Source organism: Polyodon spathula, chromosome 26 (assembly GCF_017654505.1).
Source record: "Polyodon spathula isolate WHYD16114869_AA chromosome 26, ASM1765450v1, whole genome shotgun sequence".
In the NCBI taxonomy this organism is placed as follows: domain Eukaryota; kingdom Metazoa; phylum Chordata; class Actinopteri; order Acipenseriformes; family Polyodontidae; genus Polyodon; species Polyodon spathula.
The window spans coordinates 2,009,127-2,027,485 of NC_054559.1; the positions used below are offsets into that span (position 1 = coordinate 2,009,127).

The 18,359-nt window shown below is 40.5% G+C and overlaps 1 pseudogene; it reads right to left on the bottom strand.

Moving 5' to 3' along the window:
* Window positions 1-8,490, bottom strand: part of LOC121300465 — a 31,396-nt pseudogene extending 22,906 nt beyond the window's left edge.
* Between the last annotated feature and the right edge of the window lie 9,869 nt (window positions 8,491-18,359).

Below are 18,359 nucleotides of genomic sequence, written 5' to 3' on the forward strand. Positions count from 1 at the left end.
ATGATTTAGATTCTGGTATAGCAAGCAAACTTGTTAAATTTGCAGACGACACAAAAGTAGGAGGAGTGGCAAACACTGTTGCAGCAGCAAAGGTCATTCAAAATGATCTAGACAAGATTCAGAACTGGGCAGACACATGGCAAATGACATTTAATAGAGAAAAGTGTAAGGTACTGCACGCAGGAAATAAAAATGTACATTATAAATATCATATGGGAGATACTGAAATTGGAGAAGGAATCTATGAAAAAGACCTAGGAGTTTTTGCTGACTCAGAAATGTCTTCATCTAGACAATGTGGGGAAGCTATAAAAAAGGCTAACAAGATGCTCGGATACATTGTGAAAAGTGTTGAATTTAAATCAAGGGAAGTAATGTTAAAACTGTACAATGCACTAGTAAGACCTCATCTTGAATATTGTGTTCAGTTCTGGTCACCTCGCTATAAAAAAGATATTGCTGCTCTAGAAAGAGTGCAAAGAAGAGCGACCAGAATTATTCCAGGCTTAAAAGGCATGTCATATGCAGACAGGCTAAAAGAATTGAATCTGTTCAGTCTTGAACAAAGAAGATTACGTGGCGACCTAATTCAAGCATTCAAAATTCTAAAAGGTATTGACAGTGTCGACCCAAGGGACTTTTTCAGCCTGAAAAAAGAAACAAGGACCAGGGGTCACAAATGGAGTTTAGACAAAGAGGCATTCAGAACAGAAAATAGGAGGCACTTTTTTACCCAGAGAATTGTGAGGGTCTGGAATCAACTCCCCAGTAATGTTGTTGAAGCTGACACCCTGGGATCCTTCAAGAAGCTGCTTGATGAGATTTTGGGATCAATAAGCTACTAACAACCAAACGAGCAAGATGGGCCGAATGGCCTCCTCTCGTTTGTAAACTTTCTTATGTTCTTATGTTCTTAAGGCTGTCTTTCCTGCTAGTAACCAGTCATCTGCTTCCCTGAATGACTGACATGCAAGATTTAAGAAACTGCGGAGCTGAAATGAATCATAAAGTGCGAGTGAAAACATATTGCTTCTGAAACTTTACATGCGAGACCTCTCTGGTGAATGGCAGTGCACACTAGGTTAGTTATAGACAGTATTGTGTCTGGCTGCATGGTGGATGCTCACTCGACTGAGACTCTCACTAGAAGGGCTTGTTCAGGCCTATGCTCTTCAGCTCCTGCAGGGTGTCTGTTAAGGTGGCGTGTGAGGCGTGTGAGTAAAAATGGATTTTCCAGACAGCGATTTACGTGTAAAATAAATAAAAGTTTTATTTAATATTACATGGAAAAGAAAAAAAAACAATAAAGAAGGATGTGAGGGAGGGAGTGCTGGAGTAATAAAAAATAAAGGAACAGAAGCCTCTTAATCCTCTTCGTGATCTGCTCAATCCAAAAATGAAACAAAAAGGAATAAAAATAGAAAAGAGCAAAGTTAGTAAGGCCTCCGTCCGTAATTAAAAGTAAATAACACAGTCCACCCCGCACGTACTTCCCTCCAGCCTTTTTTTCCCCGCCTCTATTCCTCAGGACCAACCCCGAACACAGTAGCACGTTCCCTTTAGTATGCAAACCCCGCCCCGGTAGTCAGTGGATCACCAATCCCAGAGGCTGGAATTTATATACTCGTACTTCCGCCCCTCACCAAGGTGCCGCCCCTCAAAAAGATGACTTTTGTCATGGTCACAAGACCTTGGTAAGGGAAGTCCCGAGTTGGTTTGATGCCTTCTACTGTTGGGAGGCTGAATTGCAGACCGAAACCCCTTTGACTCATCACATGGCGCTTTACAGCAAGGTCTGTCTATTAGGAAGAACAGCTCCCAGGATCACCTCCAGGTCTTTGGTGAAATCTGTACAGCCTTGTTCTAGGAGTCTGTTAGCTTCATCTAGAACCTGGGAGGAAGGGTAAACTGTTAGGAGACACAGCAAGCCCAATGCATCCTCAGTGTATTACCTAGTGTGCAGACGCAGCAAGCCCAATGCATTCCCAATTCCCAAGACTAATTCCTCTCTGTTCTAGGCTAAATAGATTCACTTCTGTACATCTGACCTGGTCTCTTATGATATAACAGTGCCTTCTCCAGAGCACTTTGAAGCAAACCCAAGTGCTTCTGTCACCCGAAGAGCAAAACAAATCTACTAAAAGGTACAGCTGATCTTAAATAAAGATTTTGTATAATTCATATTAAGGGAAATAAGGGATTAAGGAAAATATAGTAATATATAAAAATAAATTTTTTTTGAAAATTCCCTGTTTGGCTAGCTTCCCCTCTGAAGTGTTTGGTGTAAGGTAATGACAAGAAGCCTGACTAGTTTATACCAGGAAGCAGAGTTTTCTCACGTTGAAGGTGTTGGAACTTCTGATATGGTCTGCCAGTGTCCCGGGGGTAGCTATGACAACGTAAAGCTTTTTAGAGAGTTCCAGGGCCTGTACTATCTGAAGAGACAACTCAAAAACAGAGTCACAATGTTACAGAAAGGTTGTCACATGATTAGAGTGGAATAAGGAAGGCTGTTCGGTCCGGCACTTAGGATTCTACGTATTATTCTACTTATTCCAAGTATTATTTTTAGCTTTATTATTAAAGATCTTTCCAAATGTAAACATAATTTTTTGCTCAATGAAAGAGAACATCTCAATACTACCACAAAATAAACTATGAAGCTAGTGTGCAAAGTGAAGGTATTTCCACCTGTGTGACCATGTGACTGGCTTTATCAAGGCCTTTTACACCAGTTTGCAGTTAAACCTGCCCAATCCGGCGTCGCTTGCGACTGGAAATGTGAGCCAGTTTAGACAGTGTGCTGGATCACAGGTTCAAATCTAATACGGTACCTAAAAAAAGGTCAAATGACAGCACCATTTCAATGCTTTAAAATACTACTACTACTAATAATAATAATTACTGTACACACACAGTATCATAAACACAATAACGCCTCAATGAAATCTGTACCTGTTATTTACACAAGCCTGTTTAAACCATTCCCACAGAAAGACATTCACTTGTTCTTATTGTACCTGCATGGTGCATTCAGGTTTTCTACATGTTGCTTTAAGTGCATGCTGCTTTTCAGAATGTTTCAAACAGATTGCCTTGCAAGTTTGAATTTTACACAGAGCTCTTTTTTATATTGGTTTTGGTAAACTCATCTTATCAAGCATGAAATACAGTCACTTAGCTCCTATTTTCCTATATGGAAATGGCACCATCACAGAGACGGCCGAAGTGGGCGGCGTCAGAACCAGGAAAGAATGAAATACACAGGCAGGACGGATGAAATGAAATGATGATGGCGCTTGCTTGCGCCGGTTTATTGCAAAATAAAAACAAACAGAAACAGGACACGGCACTTTACACCAAAATAAATAGACAAACAAAAACGGCCTATACTTAACAAAACACGGTGCATGGACAGACACACTAACAAATACGGTGAGCAGATAAATACAAGTATTGTGCTGGTGCCACCAGCATGCAATAGCAATTGATATTTTAACTTTCCTCTCTCTCCCGTTCTCCACTCACCAAACACCCAAACCGCAAGTGAGTGAAAACATGCTGTTTTTATGCAGCTGTACCAAGACTCGACTGCTAATCAATCATTCCACTGGAGTCGCGGTACAACTGCACATGAATTAATAAAGTGCAATTCCCAGTGCTCACATATTATTACTTTTTACTTGCACGTGAAGTGCTGTGCAATCCTTGTGCCTAAATACAAATATACATTTTAAACACTTGTGTTACACAGACCTGTTTATATCCTGTGTACCAGTGACTATACACCAACATTAAACACACAACATAACATTAAATATACACAGGGGCAGGCACTTTGTCACAGGCACACATTATGTTCAGCATGTATTTGATTTTTAATGGTATTTTTGTAAATAATAAAGCTGTGAACATCTCTTGCACTCTTTCCCATGCTGCACGTCTCGTTAAAGGCACTTGGGCTGGTTATCGGCAGTGTCTTCATGATATGATACCTATCATGATATGAGGGTCACGATACAATGCCTATCACGATATGATACGAGGGTCACGATACAATACAAGGGTCACAATACGACACGATGCCTATCACATAGGGTTATGAGGGTCACGATACGATATCAGGGTCATGATGCCTATCAGGGTCATGATGCCTATCACGATAACGGGGTCGCGATAAGATGCCTATCACGATACTTTGCGAGGGTCACGATGCGATGCCTATCACAGTACGATATGAGGGTCGCGATACGATACCTATCATGATACAGCAAATTAAGCATGACAAATAAAAATTACACAATCGTCTCATGTGCGAGTGTTTGCAATAACACTGGTAAAGCACTTCTGGTCCAATAGGCTTCACAGCCTGTTCTGCTTTTGTTTCCTGTTATTCTTAAAAATATACTTAAAACAAAATTACAAATCAGGACTCCAGACAAAGTTTTTGTCTTAGAAGTCAATGGCTCCAGGCCAAAAAAAAAATTGGTCACCAAATTCAATTGCTGGAGCCACTTCAGGAGCAAGTTAGTTGCTACCACATTCAATTGCTTAAAATACAACAACTTGCTCAGACACTAAAGTGATATAAAACTGTAACTTAATGCTGTACTCACTTGTTCTGCTGAATGGTTAATCTATGCAGCTGGTGACTGCAGTGAAATCAGCATGTTTATTTTTTTAATATTTTGCATGTTTGTGTCTGGAATTGGTGATGGCACTGCTAATTGTGTGCAGTGTAACATGGGAAATAGCACGTTGCAGCTCTCCCATGCTGTGTCAGTGAAGTCCGGAGTCCATTCAATAGCAGAGCACCCTCTCGTGGAGCCCCGTAACATATGTTAGCAGTTATTGAACGGTCTGTTAGGAGCGAGCAGTGTCAAAATGGCAAGCAAGATAGCGCAAGCGATGTTTATAAAGGATTCAGCTGTATAATGCTTCTATTGCAATAGCTTCGAGAGCAAAAGACATGGTAGTACCGGCAGTACACAGGAATAGTAGTGAGGGCCCTGTAAGGATCGGCACTGAGGATTTCACAGTCGACTTTACTATGCAAAAGAAGATGATAAGCCACATCATCACAAATGTGTATATTGCCGATTATGTTAAAAATACTATTCCCACTTCCTTGACTACAGTTATAATTTTCTCGCCGGGTACAGCAACAGCACTGCTGGTGTCATGTCAAATTCCACCCACCTTCCTCTATAAGTGTATATAAACACTAGTATTACACCACAAAATGTGGTTTTATACTCCAAAAAAAAAAAGGTGTTTTTGCGAGGCACAAACACATTTGCAAATTGAGCAAAAAAACTGCTATTTTCCAACTCTGTCCAGCGGTTTTGTGCAATGTTGGAAACTATCAATTTTTGTGCAAAAGCACACATTTTTGCAAGGTTTGAGTGTTTCAGCAATAGTTGTGAAGTAGGGCGCATAGCAACGACATGACAGTGGGAAAAGCCAGCAAGAAAGTCTCAGAAAATGGCAAAACTCAAGCCTCAGCACACTACGAGCCTTCATGGAGGCAAATGGTTGTCAGTCTTATGACCGCTTTTTACAGCCGTTTATCAGCTCAATCGTCCGAATACTGTGCAAACTTCCATCACTTTTTTTTGCTCCGTTGTACTCAAGATCTACAGTAAGGTACTATGCACTTGTTTAACTTTTATTAACTGTAGTGCACTGTATTACAATAACTTTATGCCAGCTGTTATATACAGTACATTATTTTACTTTTTATATCATGCGTTACCAGAGAGAGGTGTTGTTTGCATTGAGCGTATAATGTATTTCAAGTTGGCTTATTTTTCTGAACTTCAGTGTTTTAAGATACTTGTAGTAAAATAAGGAAAAATAAAGTTATGAATCTGATCAAAACAAGTCATATATACATGTCCACGTACCTGTAGACCTGTATTGTCCTTGTATCACATTGTATTCCCTCACTTCCCTCAGCCCATGCAATTATGTGGAGTCGACTGTATTTACTTCGATTATTTTTGCATTTATTTTCTTTTGAAGTTTCACACACTGGTTTGCATTTGAGTACCACTCTGCTTTTCTTGTGATTGACGTGTTTTCAATGTTGATCTAATTCCTTCATGTGACTTTAAGAAGCTGATTGGAAGCATAGCATTGACTCTGCAAGGAGCATTCCATAAATATTCTTCACTAACAGCTTCATTCATTATTGAAACAAATTCATTACCATAAAAAAAATCTAATTCACCATAATGCCAGGACCCCTTGAATTGAGATGTATATCTGAAGGATTCTAGCCTGGTAATATAAATACATTTGAATTAAAAAAAATAATAATAATTTGAAAATGTTCATGCATTATGGTAAAATATGAGACCTACAAATGTTTGCACCATGTACTTTAATGCAGAACTATGCAATGTGTGTCATTTTGTGATGCTTTAACCTTTTTCCCTTTTAAAACAGTCAATAAAGGGGTTTGGCTTTTGTTAATTTTACCCCACCGCTCAGAGCACTAACCCTATCCCTGAATAGATTATCTTCACCTTGGCAAAATATAATACAACTTTTAAATAAACTTGTGAGATATCTTTCTCACAAGTGAACTGATATCTAGCTGAACATGAATTTGTATTTTTCAGAGTTCACAGTGTAAGAGTGTCTTACTCATTCCAGCCTCCTCGGCACAGTCCCTCCGTGCCAGTGGCCTTCCCAGTACTCTGAACTGCTCTCCACTCTGATATGCCAGCTCCCTGGAAAAATAAAAAACATTCATTTATTGCCTATAATTTAGACTTGCTCTTTTTCAGGCTAGTAAACCCAACACAATCTGCAGTGCATGAGCTTTGAACATACTGACCTTGTGGGTGTAAGCAACAGAATAACCCGTAGGGGTCCTCGGACAGTTTCTGCAGCACTGGCAGGATGAACGCAGCCATCTTTCCACTGCCAGTTTTTGCACAGCCCATGTAGTCCCGACCTTGCAAAAAACAAACAAAATAAACTGGGGGTCAAGCCTTGAAATACAATGACTGGGAGAGACATTCATTTTCCCTTTTATTCTTCAAATCCCTTCTTTCCAGACATTTCTGAATATCTCACTGTATCCCTGAATACAAATCTGCCACGCAGGTGCTATGGTTCCCCAGATGTTATCAATGTACTATCAATGCAGAATGACTGTGTAGATCCACTGATCTTGACTTTTGTTACAGTAATGGCAGTTGCCATTGTAGAACATGTTTGGGATCAATGAAACCAGCGTTAGGTTTGTACCAGGGTGAAACCTGAAAACAATTAAAAGTCAAACATAACAACTTCAACTTCAGCAAACACTCAATTGATGATGAATAATTCAGATTCACAATCATCCCACCACCTCCCTAAATAAATGCAGTTCTTGGCCACACACACAAACATTTAGTATATTATTATTATTATTATTACCAAAAAAAAAAAAAAAGAACAGGTCTGGTGTACCCAGCTCCCATTCCCATCCAGCTAGTACATGCACTTTATTACTGGGGGCTGCTTCAGTTCAGGGGTGGAATATCCCCAAGAGTAACATTATCAAGTTCCCGTTCTTTGCCAATAACCACGTGGACAAAACCGTTCCGATTTCAACTACACACAAGACATGCAGCATAACTTTACATGGGAATTTCATGTGATCTGTGTTGATTCAAATACACTGCAATTAATCCTAACCCTTCACTCTTAGCTCAGCACAATTGTATATTTACACCGTGTAACAAATTTTTATTTATTTTTTCGTTCCTGGGTAGTAAGTGTTATTTCCTAATTGCTTATGCCTCAAAAGTATAGAAAATGGCTATTATTCCCCACAAACTTTGCTTTTGTCCAGGACAGTGATATTTCAAAATATCACTACTTCCAATGGGAAAACGGGCAAATGTGTGTCTTTTCGTTCACATAAAGTCAGAAAAAAACAACATATGAATCCAAATTAACATGTATTTATACTAAAGTAATACAAAAACGACTACAAAAGATTTAGAAGTGAGTAGTTTTTCGAGATTTGTGTCCTGGTCACAAAAGTTTGTGGGGAATAATAGCCATTTTCTATACTTTTGAGGCATAAGCAATTAGGAAATAACACTTACTACCCAGGAACAAAAATTGTTACATAATTTTACTGCTTCAGGTAACCGGAGGTGGGTAAGCATGTTGTTGGATAGCCCCGCCTCACCCGACGACGTGTACAGGAGTGTCTAGTTGAGTTTAGAGGTTCTTGTCTGTAGATTGATTTGTATGACGTATTTAATCGACATTGATTCAGTATTTTCTACATATATAAATAGTTAAATATATAGCATTACGATGGCCTTACCTTCTAATATCGCCGGCAGACAGCTCTGCTGCACTGGGGTCTGTTTGTTTATGCCCATCTGTCTGCACTGCTGTGACAGCCACACCGACAGCACCAGAGCTGAGAAATCAGACATCATCATATCCAAGCTGTCAGGCTCCTAAAATATCGTTTATGGTGCAGGCTTATTTGCCAGGATTGACAAGCCCTCACTTTAACCCAAATTCTAAAAGCGTGATGCTCACTTGCGTCGCAAGTATTATTTATACACAGCCAATGGCTGCTCGACTTTGTGGGTGGGGCAGTGTAGCGAACGGAATTGCAGTGCAGTATTATTGTGTATCGTTTGAGGAAGTTTGTCCCTAATTATTTTTACTTATCTTTGAGACCATTACTAACTAGTTCTAAACCTGTTCTACTAGGTCGGCCAAACAATAGCATTTTAAAACTGTATCGTCCAATGTAACCTGTGATGGAGGAATTAATAAATACGCAACATCTGCAAAATTTCCGAAGCTGTGAACGAACTGATGACAAGGTTTTCTTATAATTACGTGGCTAGTCCAAAAATGGTGTTACACCGTTCAGTCTAACTCTTGCGTTATTGTGTTACACCGTTCAGTCTAACTCTTGCGTTATTGTGTTACACCGTTCAGTCTAACTCTTGCGTTATTGTGTTATTTCAATTATGCAGGGAAAATGTGTACAATAATATTTCAGGTCTGATGTGTTGATGTTGTAATACAAATTGATGTGTACTTTTTGTCAAGATTGTTCCAAAGTGTATCACGTACACTCCATTTCTCTTATAAAAAAGCAAGATGCTTGCAGTCCAGTTTGTGTACATTCCCTCAGGTAGATTCATTCCTCCTTCAAAGAGCTTTTACTGACATCTTGCTGTGTTCTGTTTTAATTATTTTTTATTACAAATATTTTGAAAAATAGACTATGATTGGTTAGAAAAAGTACATAACTATAATAACAACAAATAAAAAAAACATAATTGACTTAATATTTTGGAAATAATTTGACACCAATTTAAATAATTAACATACAATAATACAGTTTACAAAACAGGACATTTTTTACTTTTGTTTTTTTAAGGGCTAGCAGTGGACCCATATTTTGTTTTATAAAAAAAATCAGTTCAGTCTACAGAACCTCACTCTGCAACAGTTTCTCCAAGTGTGGAATGGGAAGAATAATATAGTGTTGAATTCGTTTTTATTGAAAGGAAGACCATGAGAAATGATTCAGAGGTTAGTCCGTAAACGGGAATTAAGGTGCAATATGTTTTGTTTGTTTGTGAATTAAACCCTACATGTTTTGTTCTGGTGTGGTATGTATTCATGTATGCATATCCACTAGACAGCAGCAAATGACAAGCAAATTTTATAAAATAAACTCGCAAATAGTTCATTAGTGACAAAACCATACTAATATTCGAGGCCTCTCTATATAAGAATTCTATGTAAAATCACCTATAATGAATTTTGATGTATGAAATACATATGAAGTGGATGAAATTTTTTTAAATACGTATTTCCAGTAAGCTTCAAATGTCTTTTTTTTCATGGCTATGGAGTTGTGTTGTTCCAATATTTTTTACATTTTCTCTAAATCTGCTGTAATTCCTGTCCCCTCAGAAACGGATTTTGTACGGAGATGTTTCACTGACTATACAGTACACAAGCGTGGTCTGGTGATTAAAGAAAAGGGTTTGTACCCAGGAGGTCCCTGGTTCATGTCCCAGCTCAGCCACAGACTTCTTGTGCTCCATCTTTCGGGTGAGACGTTGTTGTAAGTGACTCTGCAGCTGGTGCACAGTTCACACACCCTGGTCTCTGTAAGTTGCTTGGATAAAGGAGTGCTGAATAAACAAATAATTGCAGCTATTAACTCACATTGTAGAGACTAACTGATTGTACTTTCTCTAGTGGTCATTAATTAAAAGCACAAGGAGAACAAACAGGTAAAACATTGGTCTTAAATATGAACTAATGTATTCCTCGTGTTTAGATTGATTTTGTGTTTCAGTCGCCACATCCTGGTTTAAATCCCAGATGTTTAAAACACCCCTGTGACCTCAAAAGGGCTCTTAAATGTTCACTCAGAACAATGACCTATTTCTTACATCCACAGGGGGGCAATGTTGCCGGGGGGACAGGTTAATCATTACACTCTGGTGTACCTGCTGTACTGAGAGAGAAGACGTTGAGAGTTTTATAGAGGCCTCAGGAGAGCGTTAAACTTTTGAATTGTTATCAAGATGTGACGACTGACAAACAAAAGTGAATATAGGGGTCCCAGAGTGGCTTACCTGGTAAAAGCACAGTGGCGTGGTGTGCAAGGGTAGTCATGTAGTGCAGGTTCAGGCGCTTGCTGGGAGAAGTCGCTGGTATTCACTGGGGATTGGAAAGGGACCGTAGTATTGGCTGTGGCGCTCCCGTGGGTTAGGGAAGCAGAACAGCAGAGACTGTTTCTCCTTATCGACGTTCAGGTGCCCAGTGAGCTCAAAGGTGCTGTGTGGGGAATTGCTGAGGCGAGGAGAAAAAAAAATTGGACATTCCAAATTGGGGATAAAATCAGGAGGGAAATAACAGGCAACACTAAATTAAAAAATAAATAATAGGGAAATATATAAATTCCTGTACTGAATTCTGTTATAAAAAAATTAGCTTTTCCAAACATTGCTAGTGCAGTAGGACTTCATTTTTTGAGACGTGTAGCAGACATGTTGGATGTGCCTCATAAATGAAATAGTTATGACATATGGACGCACCAGTACTATTAACATTAAAGTTAATGAGAGATGAAAAGTAAGATAGTCCTTCTGTAAGAACATAAAAATATACAAAGGAGAGGAGGCCATTGTCCAGTTCCTGGTAGCAGATTAAGCCCAAATCTTTGAGTTGGGTCTTAAAGGATCCCAAGCACGAACAGGATTAGGTATCCCATTTCATACTCTCACCACTCTCTGTGGAAAGTCTCCATGTAATTTCCAGCACTGTTCTTAATGTATTTGTTGGAGTTAACTTCAATCAAGTCCCCCCTAATTCTTTGTTCTATCCTGAATACAGTAAACTCCTCTTAAAATATTCATCATTTATCAGGAATGATAGCTTTACTGACACTGGAACAGTACATTTCATGGTGTCACACACAAGCATTGCTGGAATAAATGAGCATTCTCGCTTGTCTGCATTCAAATCTTAAACAGGATGTTAATCAGTCTTTCTTTTAGAATGTGGCATTCTGGGCATCCCTCAGGGCAATGTGTTTAATTTACAGCTCAGTCATAGTGGATGTGTTATGCTGGTCTTGCACATGGATTATAACTCTTGCCTTCATTGATCAGTTTTGGGTGTAGCTAACACAATGATTCCATACATCTTACTTGCTGCACACTTCCTTTAACTACACAGGTCTCTGCAGTTCTGAAAGGAACATATGCTACAGCAAATTAACTGTGTTTTCATTGTATATCTTGTATGCCAGGTTAAAGACATTGCTCAGTTGCCTTTACTTTCAAGTAATTTCACCCCAGCTGTGTCTTCTGGGTCATGTTGCTGGCTGAAAGCATATCAGTCAATAGAGGAAGCAGTTGGTTAGTTTATGAAAGGATGGGATCATTTCTCCAGGTGATGAAGAAAGTACAACACTACCTGAAAGCATAGCTGATGCTTTGACTGTGAGTTCAGGAGCTTCACTTCCAATTGCATGCTGTGTATTGCCTACAAAACCAAAGGAATACTTGATCCATCTCATGGATAATCTACACTTGCTTTTTAACATTCTTTCAAGCCAGTCAATACAATATTATTGCCATTGAGACCAATGCTGGTCTGGGATCAGTAAATTACAACAGTATTGCCGACTGAGCAACTGCTTCCAATGGTGTAATTGATGAAAGACCAAGCACTGTCTTACTTCAGCAGTATTAGCTTTGCTAGCACTTATCATTCCAGCAGGGATTTCACTCCTATGAGCACCAAGCTAAGGGAGTCAATATTTCAACTTGCCACATGAAACACAGTGTAGTATAAAATATGTAATGTATCAAACCAAGGCCCTCAGCTGAAATCTTTTTTCTGCTACAGGTGAGCTCAGTTTGAACTGAGAATAGCACACGCTGGTAGAGTATACAAACTTGGATTCATGTTCACTTGGTTTAAAGAAATCTGTTTGCAAGCCATGATTTAAGATAGTGTTGCACTTCCGGGTAAGTTTAACTTGAAAGTGTCCCCACCCCTTTATTGGTTTCTTTCCTGTCATTAACCAATCACAGCTGCTTCCCCTAATGACTGACACGCTTTCAGCCAGTGACATGACCCAGAAGACACTGTGGAGTGATCAAGGAAGTAAAGCAGTAACAGATTTCCTGGAAGGCAAGGCAAGCAACCTGAGAATATCCTTTAGCCTAGTGTAGTACCAGATTTTAAAATGAAAATACATGTTTGCTATAACACATATTTAGTTAAAAACTGCATATTTGAGACCTGTTTACTAATAGAAGTGCAAAATGGATAAGATTTCTGGAAATATTTTGTCATCTACAATCACTTTAGGGGAACTCAGCTCAGGCACCTGTATCTATAATGTCGCCCCTGTAGTAGGTGGATTCCTCCCATTCAGTGGAGTGGGCTGCAGCTCATCAGAGACTCAATACCCTGCTTATCCAGTATTCCCCCACGGAGCTGGGAGAGCCAATCAGGGCATTATTACAGACATTCCTCCAATCAGAGCATCATTACAGACATGCCTCCAATCAGAGCATCATTACAGACATTCCTCCAATCAGAGCATTATTACAGACATTTGTCCCATCAGAACATCATTATAGACATTCCTCCAATCAGAGCAACATTACTGCTAACATCCTCAGTCAACGAAATTACATCAAGTCAGGTCAAGTCTAGGCACTGCTAGCTGTTGGACAATCACCCCACCTTTTCTGGGGTTCAGTCACTGTCCACAGTGAGGGCTAGCAGGAGTAAGAAATGGGCTTCCCTCCAAGTTTTATTGTGACAAAGTGGCTGAATGGATGCAAGTGCAGGGGTGATGCAGTGCAGTAATGAAACAAACAGAGACTTAATCCGGTTTGGAAAGGGCTCTTTTTATTTGTAATTCCAGGTCTGGTGACCAGTAACAATAATAAACAAACAATAATAAACCAGACGTATCCGCCCCACAATAACAGAGACACGGTCAGCAGTCCTGGGTGAGTGCAGTAGCGCTCGAGACACGGTCAGCAGTCCTGGGTGAGTGCAGTAGTGCTCCTGGTGGGTGATACACTTTATTGCTTTGTGACAGTAAGTGCAGTGGTGTTCTGGTTTTAGTGCTGGCCCTCAGCGACAGCTCCAGAATCGTATTAGTCATCTAGTGTAACAAACAAGACGATTATTTACACAGACAAACAAACAGAAAACACACACAAAACTGTTTCACTGTTCTCTCACAGTCCTTTTCATCTCCATCTAAACCAAAGTGAAGGAACAGGTTATGATTCTCCATCCCCTTTTATGCTGTCACACATGACCCCTTGGTAAATGAGTGCAACCACCTCTCCAATTTGCGGCTGCCACGTCATTTCCCTTCTGGGTCAATACGTTCTTGCAATGGAATCTCGCCTTCCTCCAGACTGACTGACGTCCCGACCCTGGGAAAGAACTGCCAGCCCATCCAAAGAACTCTGTTCTCGCCCTCACAGGTCGGGAAGGAGATTTACAACCAAGAATCATTGTATTTCTATCATTTATATATATATTTTTTATTACAGACCAGCTTGTCTTGCAAGCTGTCACATTTAAACTTTTTTTTCTGTGAAGTCATCTTTTGCCTTTCATTTACCAGCCACTATATTGAAAATAGTCCTGTATAAAACAAGCTGCATAGAAATTTTGGAAGAAAGAAATAGATATTTAAAGAGTAATGCTAATAAATGTTTACCATAGTAAAAACATAGCAAAGTGAAATAAAGCAAAGCATGGTAAAGCATAGGTAAGCATTGTAAAGCCTAGAAAGGTATAGTAAAAATATTTAAAAGACATGGCAAATCATGGTAAACTATGGGAAATGCATCGTATAGCCATAGGAAAATTGCACAATGAAGGGGTGGCTTATTGACGTTATTACAAAAAAAGGAAGAACAAAGATATCACAGCTGATCCTGTCCTTCAGAGCTCTGAAGAATTTTCCATTTAGAAACGCGATGCTGGAAACTGGATCAGTCACACTATCAGGAGCTGGGGGTGATTCTTTCAGACAGTTCTATGCCTTCTCAACCCTTGACATTCTTGCAGAGAATAGTAGAGAGAGCACAGTTACTGCTTCCTAAAAACTGTCTGAGGAAAACACATCTACTAGCTATTCCACTGTACAGAGAGGAGTGTTAAGAGTCATGTCAATCAGGGGGTCCCGGGGTGGCTCATCTGGTAGAAGCTCAGTCGCGTGGTGAGCAGGGCGAGTCATACAGTGCAGGTTCACGTCCTGGCTGTGCAAAGCTGTTGGTCTTCGTTGGGGACTCTGAAGGGAGTGCAGTATTGGCCCAGCCTCTCCCATGGGTTAAGGAGGCAAAACCAGTTACTGTTTCTCCTCATCGCGCTACAGCGGCAAAACCAGGTACTGTTTCTTCTCATCACGCTACAGCTAACCAAGACGCCCAGTGAGCTAAAAAAGACAACTGCAGGGCAGGACTTTGTCCTCCAGAGGTCGGTATCTCACTAACATCTGCACTCAAGTTGCTGGGTAAAAGGAAGCCAGCTCGGTCTTGAGATCGGAGGACACCCACTGAACTTTCAGGTCTCCTGAGGCATGTGGAGAATTGCAGCGGTGAGGGGGAAAACGATTGGGCATTCCATATTGGGAGAAAATTGAGGGGTAAAATAATAATTGGACACACTAAATATAAAAAAAGTCACTCAGAGTAATTGCAGCTATGTGGCCAAGTGGTTCATAGTGTGCAGGTGCAGGTGATTAAAGAACCGACAGACAATTGTAATCTAGGTGAAAAAGTTTGTTTTATTTTTATGTCCAGTGCCTGATGGCAAAACAATAGAAAATAATAACGGAGGTAAGTAATACAGCTGTGTGTATTACTTAATTTATAATCTCTGGATTGCCCCGCAAATAATAGTCCTGTTTTTATTATACACTGTGGAAGGGTGGTGGGTAATTCACTGACACAGGGGAGACAGAAAGGTGTACTTGAAACACCGCACAGGTGCCCAGTTTTATTGAAAGTGGGTGCTTCCACATTTTAGTCCACAGAGGGCACTGTTGACCGTTGCCTGCCTACCAGCAATGGTAGACAGGACCACAGGAATACCAGAGGCAGTACACAGTTCAAGTGCAGGCGGACTCACAGGTGCTCAAAAGAATAATCAAAAACAAAAGGTGAAAGGAAAAAGGAAAAAGGAAAATAAAAATAGTCAAACTACAAATAAAAGTTGCTGCACTCGGCAGCGTTACCCTGACAATTGCTACCCACACGACCATCCTGCTCCCTCAGTCTGCTAACAGTACACGTATGGAGTCTCCCTGCTACTATTACTTTTCTTTAGTTTTCTGATTTCTTTCCCAGGGTTTTCTTTTTTCCCGGCTGTTCTCGGTCCTGGACCAGAGCTTCCGTACACTCTTCACATCTTAAAAGGGCCAACCTGAGGGAACAGCAGAATGTTATTTTATAGAGCTAGCAATCCCCCTCTTGGCCACTCAGAGAGAGGGAAAGCCACACACCCTGTCTCCCACCTCTCTGTGTCATTGCCGTGTCATTGCCGTGTCATTGCCGTGTCATTGCCTCCCCTGACATACACCCACACAAAACATAAAACACATACATTTTTTTATGCTGTCACACATGACCCCTTGGTAAACGAGTGCAACCACCTCTCCAATCTGCAGCTGCCACGTCCTTTCCCTGTCGGAGTCTTGCCTTCTTCCAGACTGGCCAACTTCCCGAACCTGGGAAAGAACTATCAGACAAGCCTGTCCAAAGAACTCTGTTCTCGCAGCTTAGCTACCTCACAGGTTGGAAGGGAGATTTACAACCAAGAATTTTAAACATAATATCTGGTCAGGTTAAAGGAAGTTTCAATGTTCTCTGCCTTTTTCTGAGGAAATATTCTATACTTGAACTTCCTGGGTTATTTCACCCCAGCAGTGTCTTCTGGGTCATGTTACTTGCTGAAAACATGTCAATCAATATGGGAAGCTGCTGATTGGTTATTGACAGAAAAGAAGTCAGTGAGTGAAGGACAATTTCACCCTACAGATGAAACGATGAAGTACATCTTTACATCATTAGGATGGATTTCAATAACAATAGAAGATTTACAAGCAAGAGGAGGTCATTTGGCTTGTCTATGCTTGTCTGGTTCCTAGTAGCTGATTGATCTCATAGCTTTTTTGAGTCTTAAATTATCCTAATGATTCAGCCCACTGGCCTTCAGTTCCACTGTTGTGGGTAATTGCTACAGTGTGGGAGTGCAATTGAACTTTTGAAACTGGGGAAATAATAAGGGGTATAAGACCACTGTTCCTGCTCCCCATGCTTAGAATTCCTGTCTGTTTGACCTCAATGAAACTGACACCCAGCATTTGTCAACAGAGATTGATTGATGTATGTTCCATTTAAATATCAAGATCTCACTGACATACACAAGCCAGGCAGTCTATCCCTACTACAGGAATACTCTCTGTACACTGGGTCTACAACAGGAATACTCTTTGTACAGTGCCTATAGAAAGTCTACACCCCCTTGAACATTTTTTCACATTTTGTTGTGTCAGTGCCTCAGAGTTTCATGAATTTAAATGATGACTTTTTCCACTTTTCCACCATACTCCACACTGTTAAGAGGGAAAAAGTTTTTATTGAGAAAAAATATATATATTAAAAATGCAAAACTGAAAGATCATAAGTCTCCACCCCGTGAGTTAATACTTGGTGGAAGCACCTTTATCAGCAATTACAGTTGTGAGTCTGTTGGGATAGGTCTCTACTAACATCTAGATTTGGCAATATTTGACCATTCGTTTTTACAAAACTGTTCAAGCTCTGTCAAGTTCCTTGGGGAGTGTTGATGGACAGCAATCTTCAAGTCATGGCACAAATTTTCGATTGGATTTAGGTCAGGGGTCTGACTGGGCCACACAAGGTATTTACCTTTTTGTTCCTTAGCCACTCCAGTGTAGCTTTGGCTGTGTGATTTGGGTTGTTGTCATGCTGAAAAGTGAACTTCCGTCCCAGTTTCAGCTTTCTTGCAGAAAGCAGCAGGTTTTCCTCAAGGACTTCTCTGTACTTTGCTCCATTCATTTTCCCTTTCATACTGACAAGTGCCTGTGGCAAAGTGGTTGGTAAGGGGAACAGATGTCGCGGTGATGCGGTGCAGGAGTGATGAACAGACAACAGTGATTCAGTGAAAAAAAAGTGCTTTTATTTGTAATCCAGGTCTGGTGACCGTCAAATAATAAATCCCCGGCCATACACAACAATGTGTAACCCGGGGATAGAAATTACAGGGCACAGTCCCGAACAAAGCAAACACACGGTCACCAGTCCTGGGTGAGTGCAGACGTGCGTGTGCGGTGGTGAAGACACAGGTATTTCGTGACGGTTGGTGCAGTGGTGATCCGGTTCTTGCTGACCCTTGCGACAGCTCCGGATTTGTGCGTTTAGCTGTCTAGTGGTGCAAACACAGACAGTTATTTACACAGACACAAACAACACACAACACTCTTTTTTTTTCTTTTAATGAGAGCTCCTCTCTCGATCCTTCTGTCTCTCCAGCGTTTTACCCAAATGAAGGAAAAGATCAGCGTTACCCTGGCCCCTATATGTAATCCCGTATGATATCGAGGTAAACGGTTGCAGCTGCCTTATTACTTGCAGCTGCCTCTCGTTTACCTTTCAAATCAATACGGTCTTACAACAGAGTCTCGCTTCCCTCCAGGCTGACCCACTTCCCTGACCCGGAAACGAACTGTCAGGCCAGCCCTTCCAGATACTTCTCCTCTCGTTCTTTAGCGCCCTCATAGGTTAGGA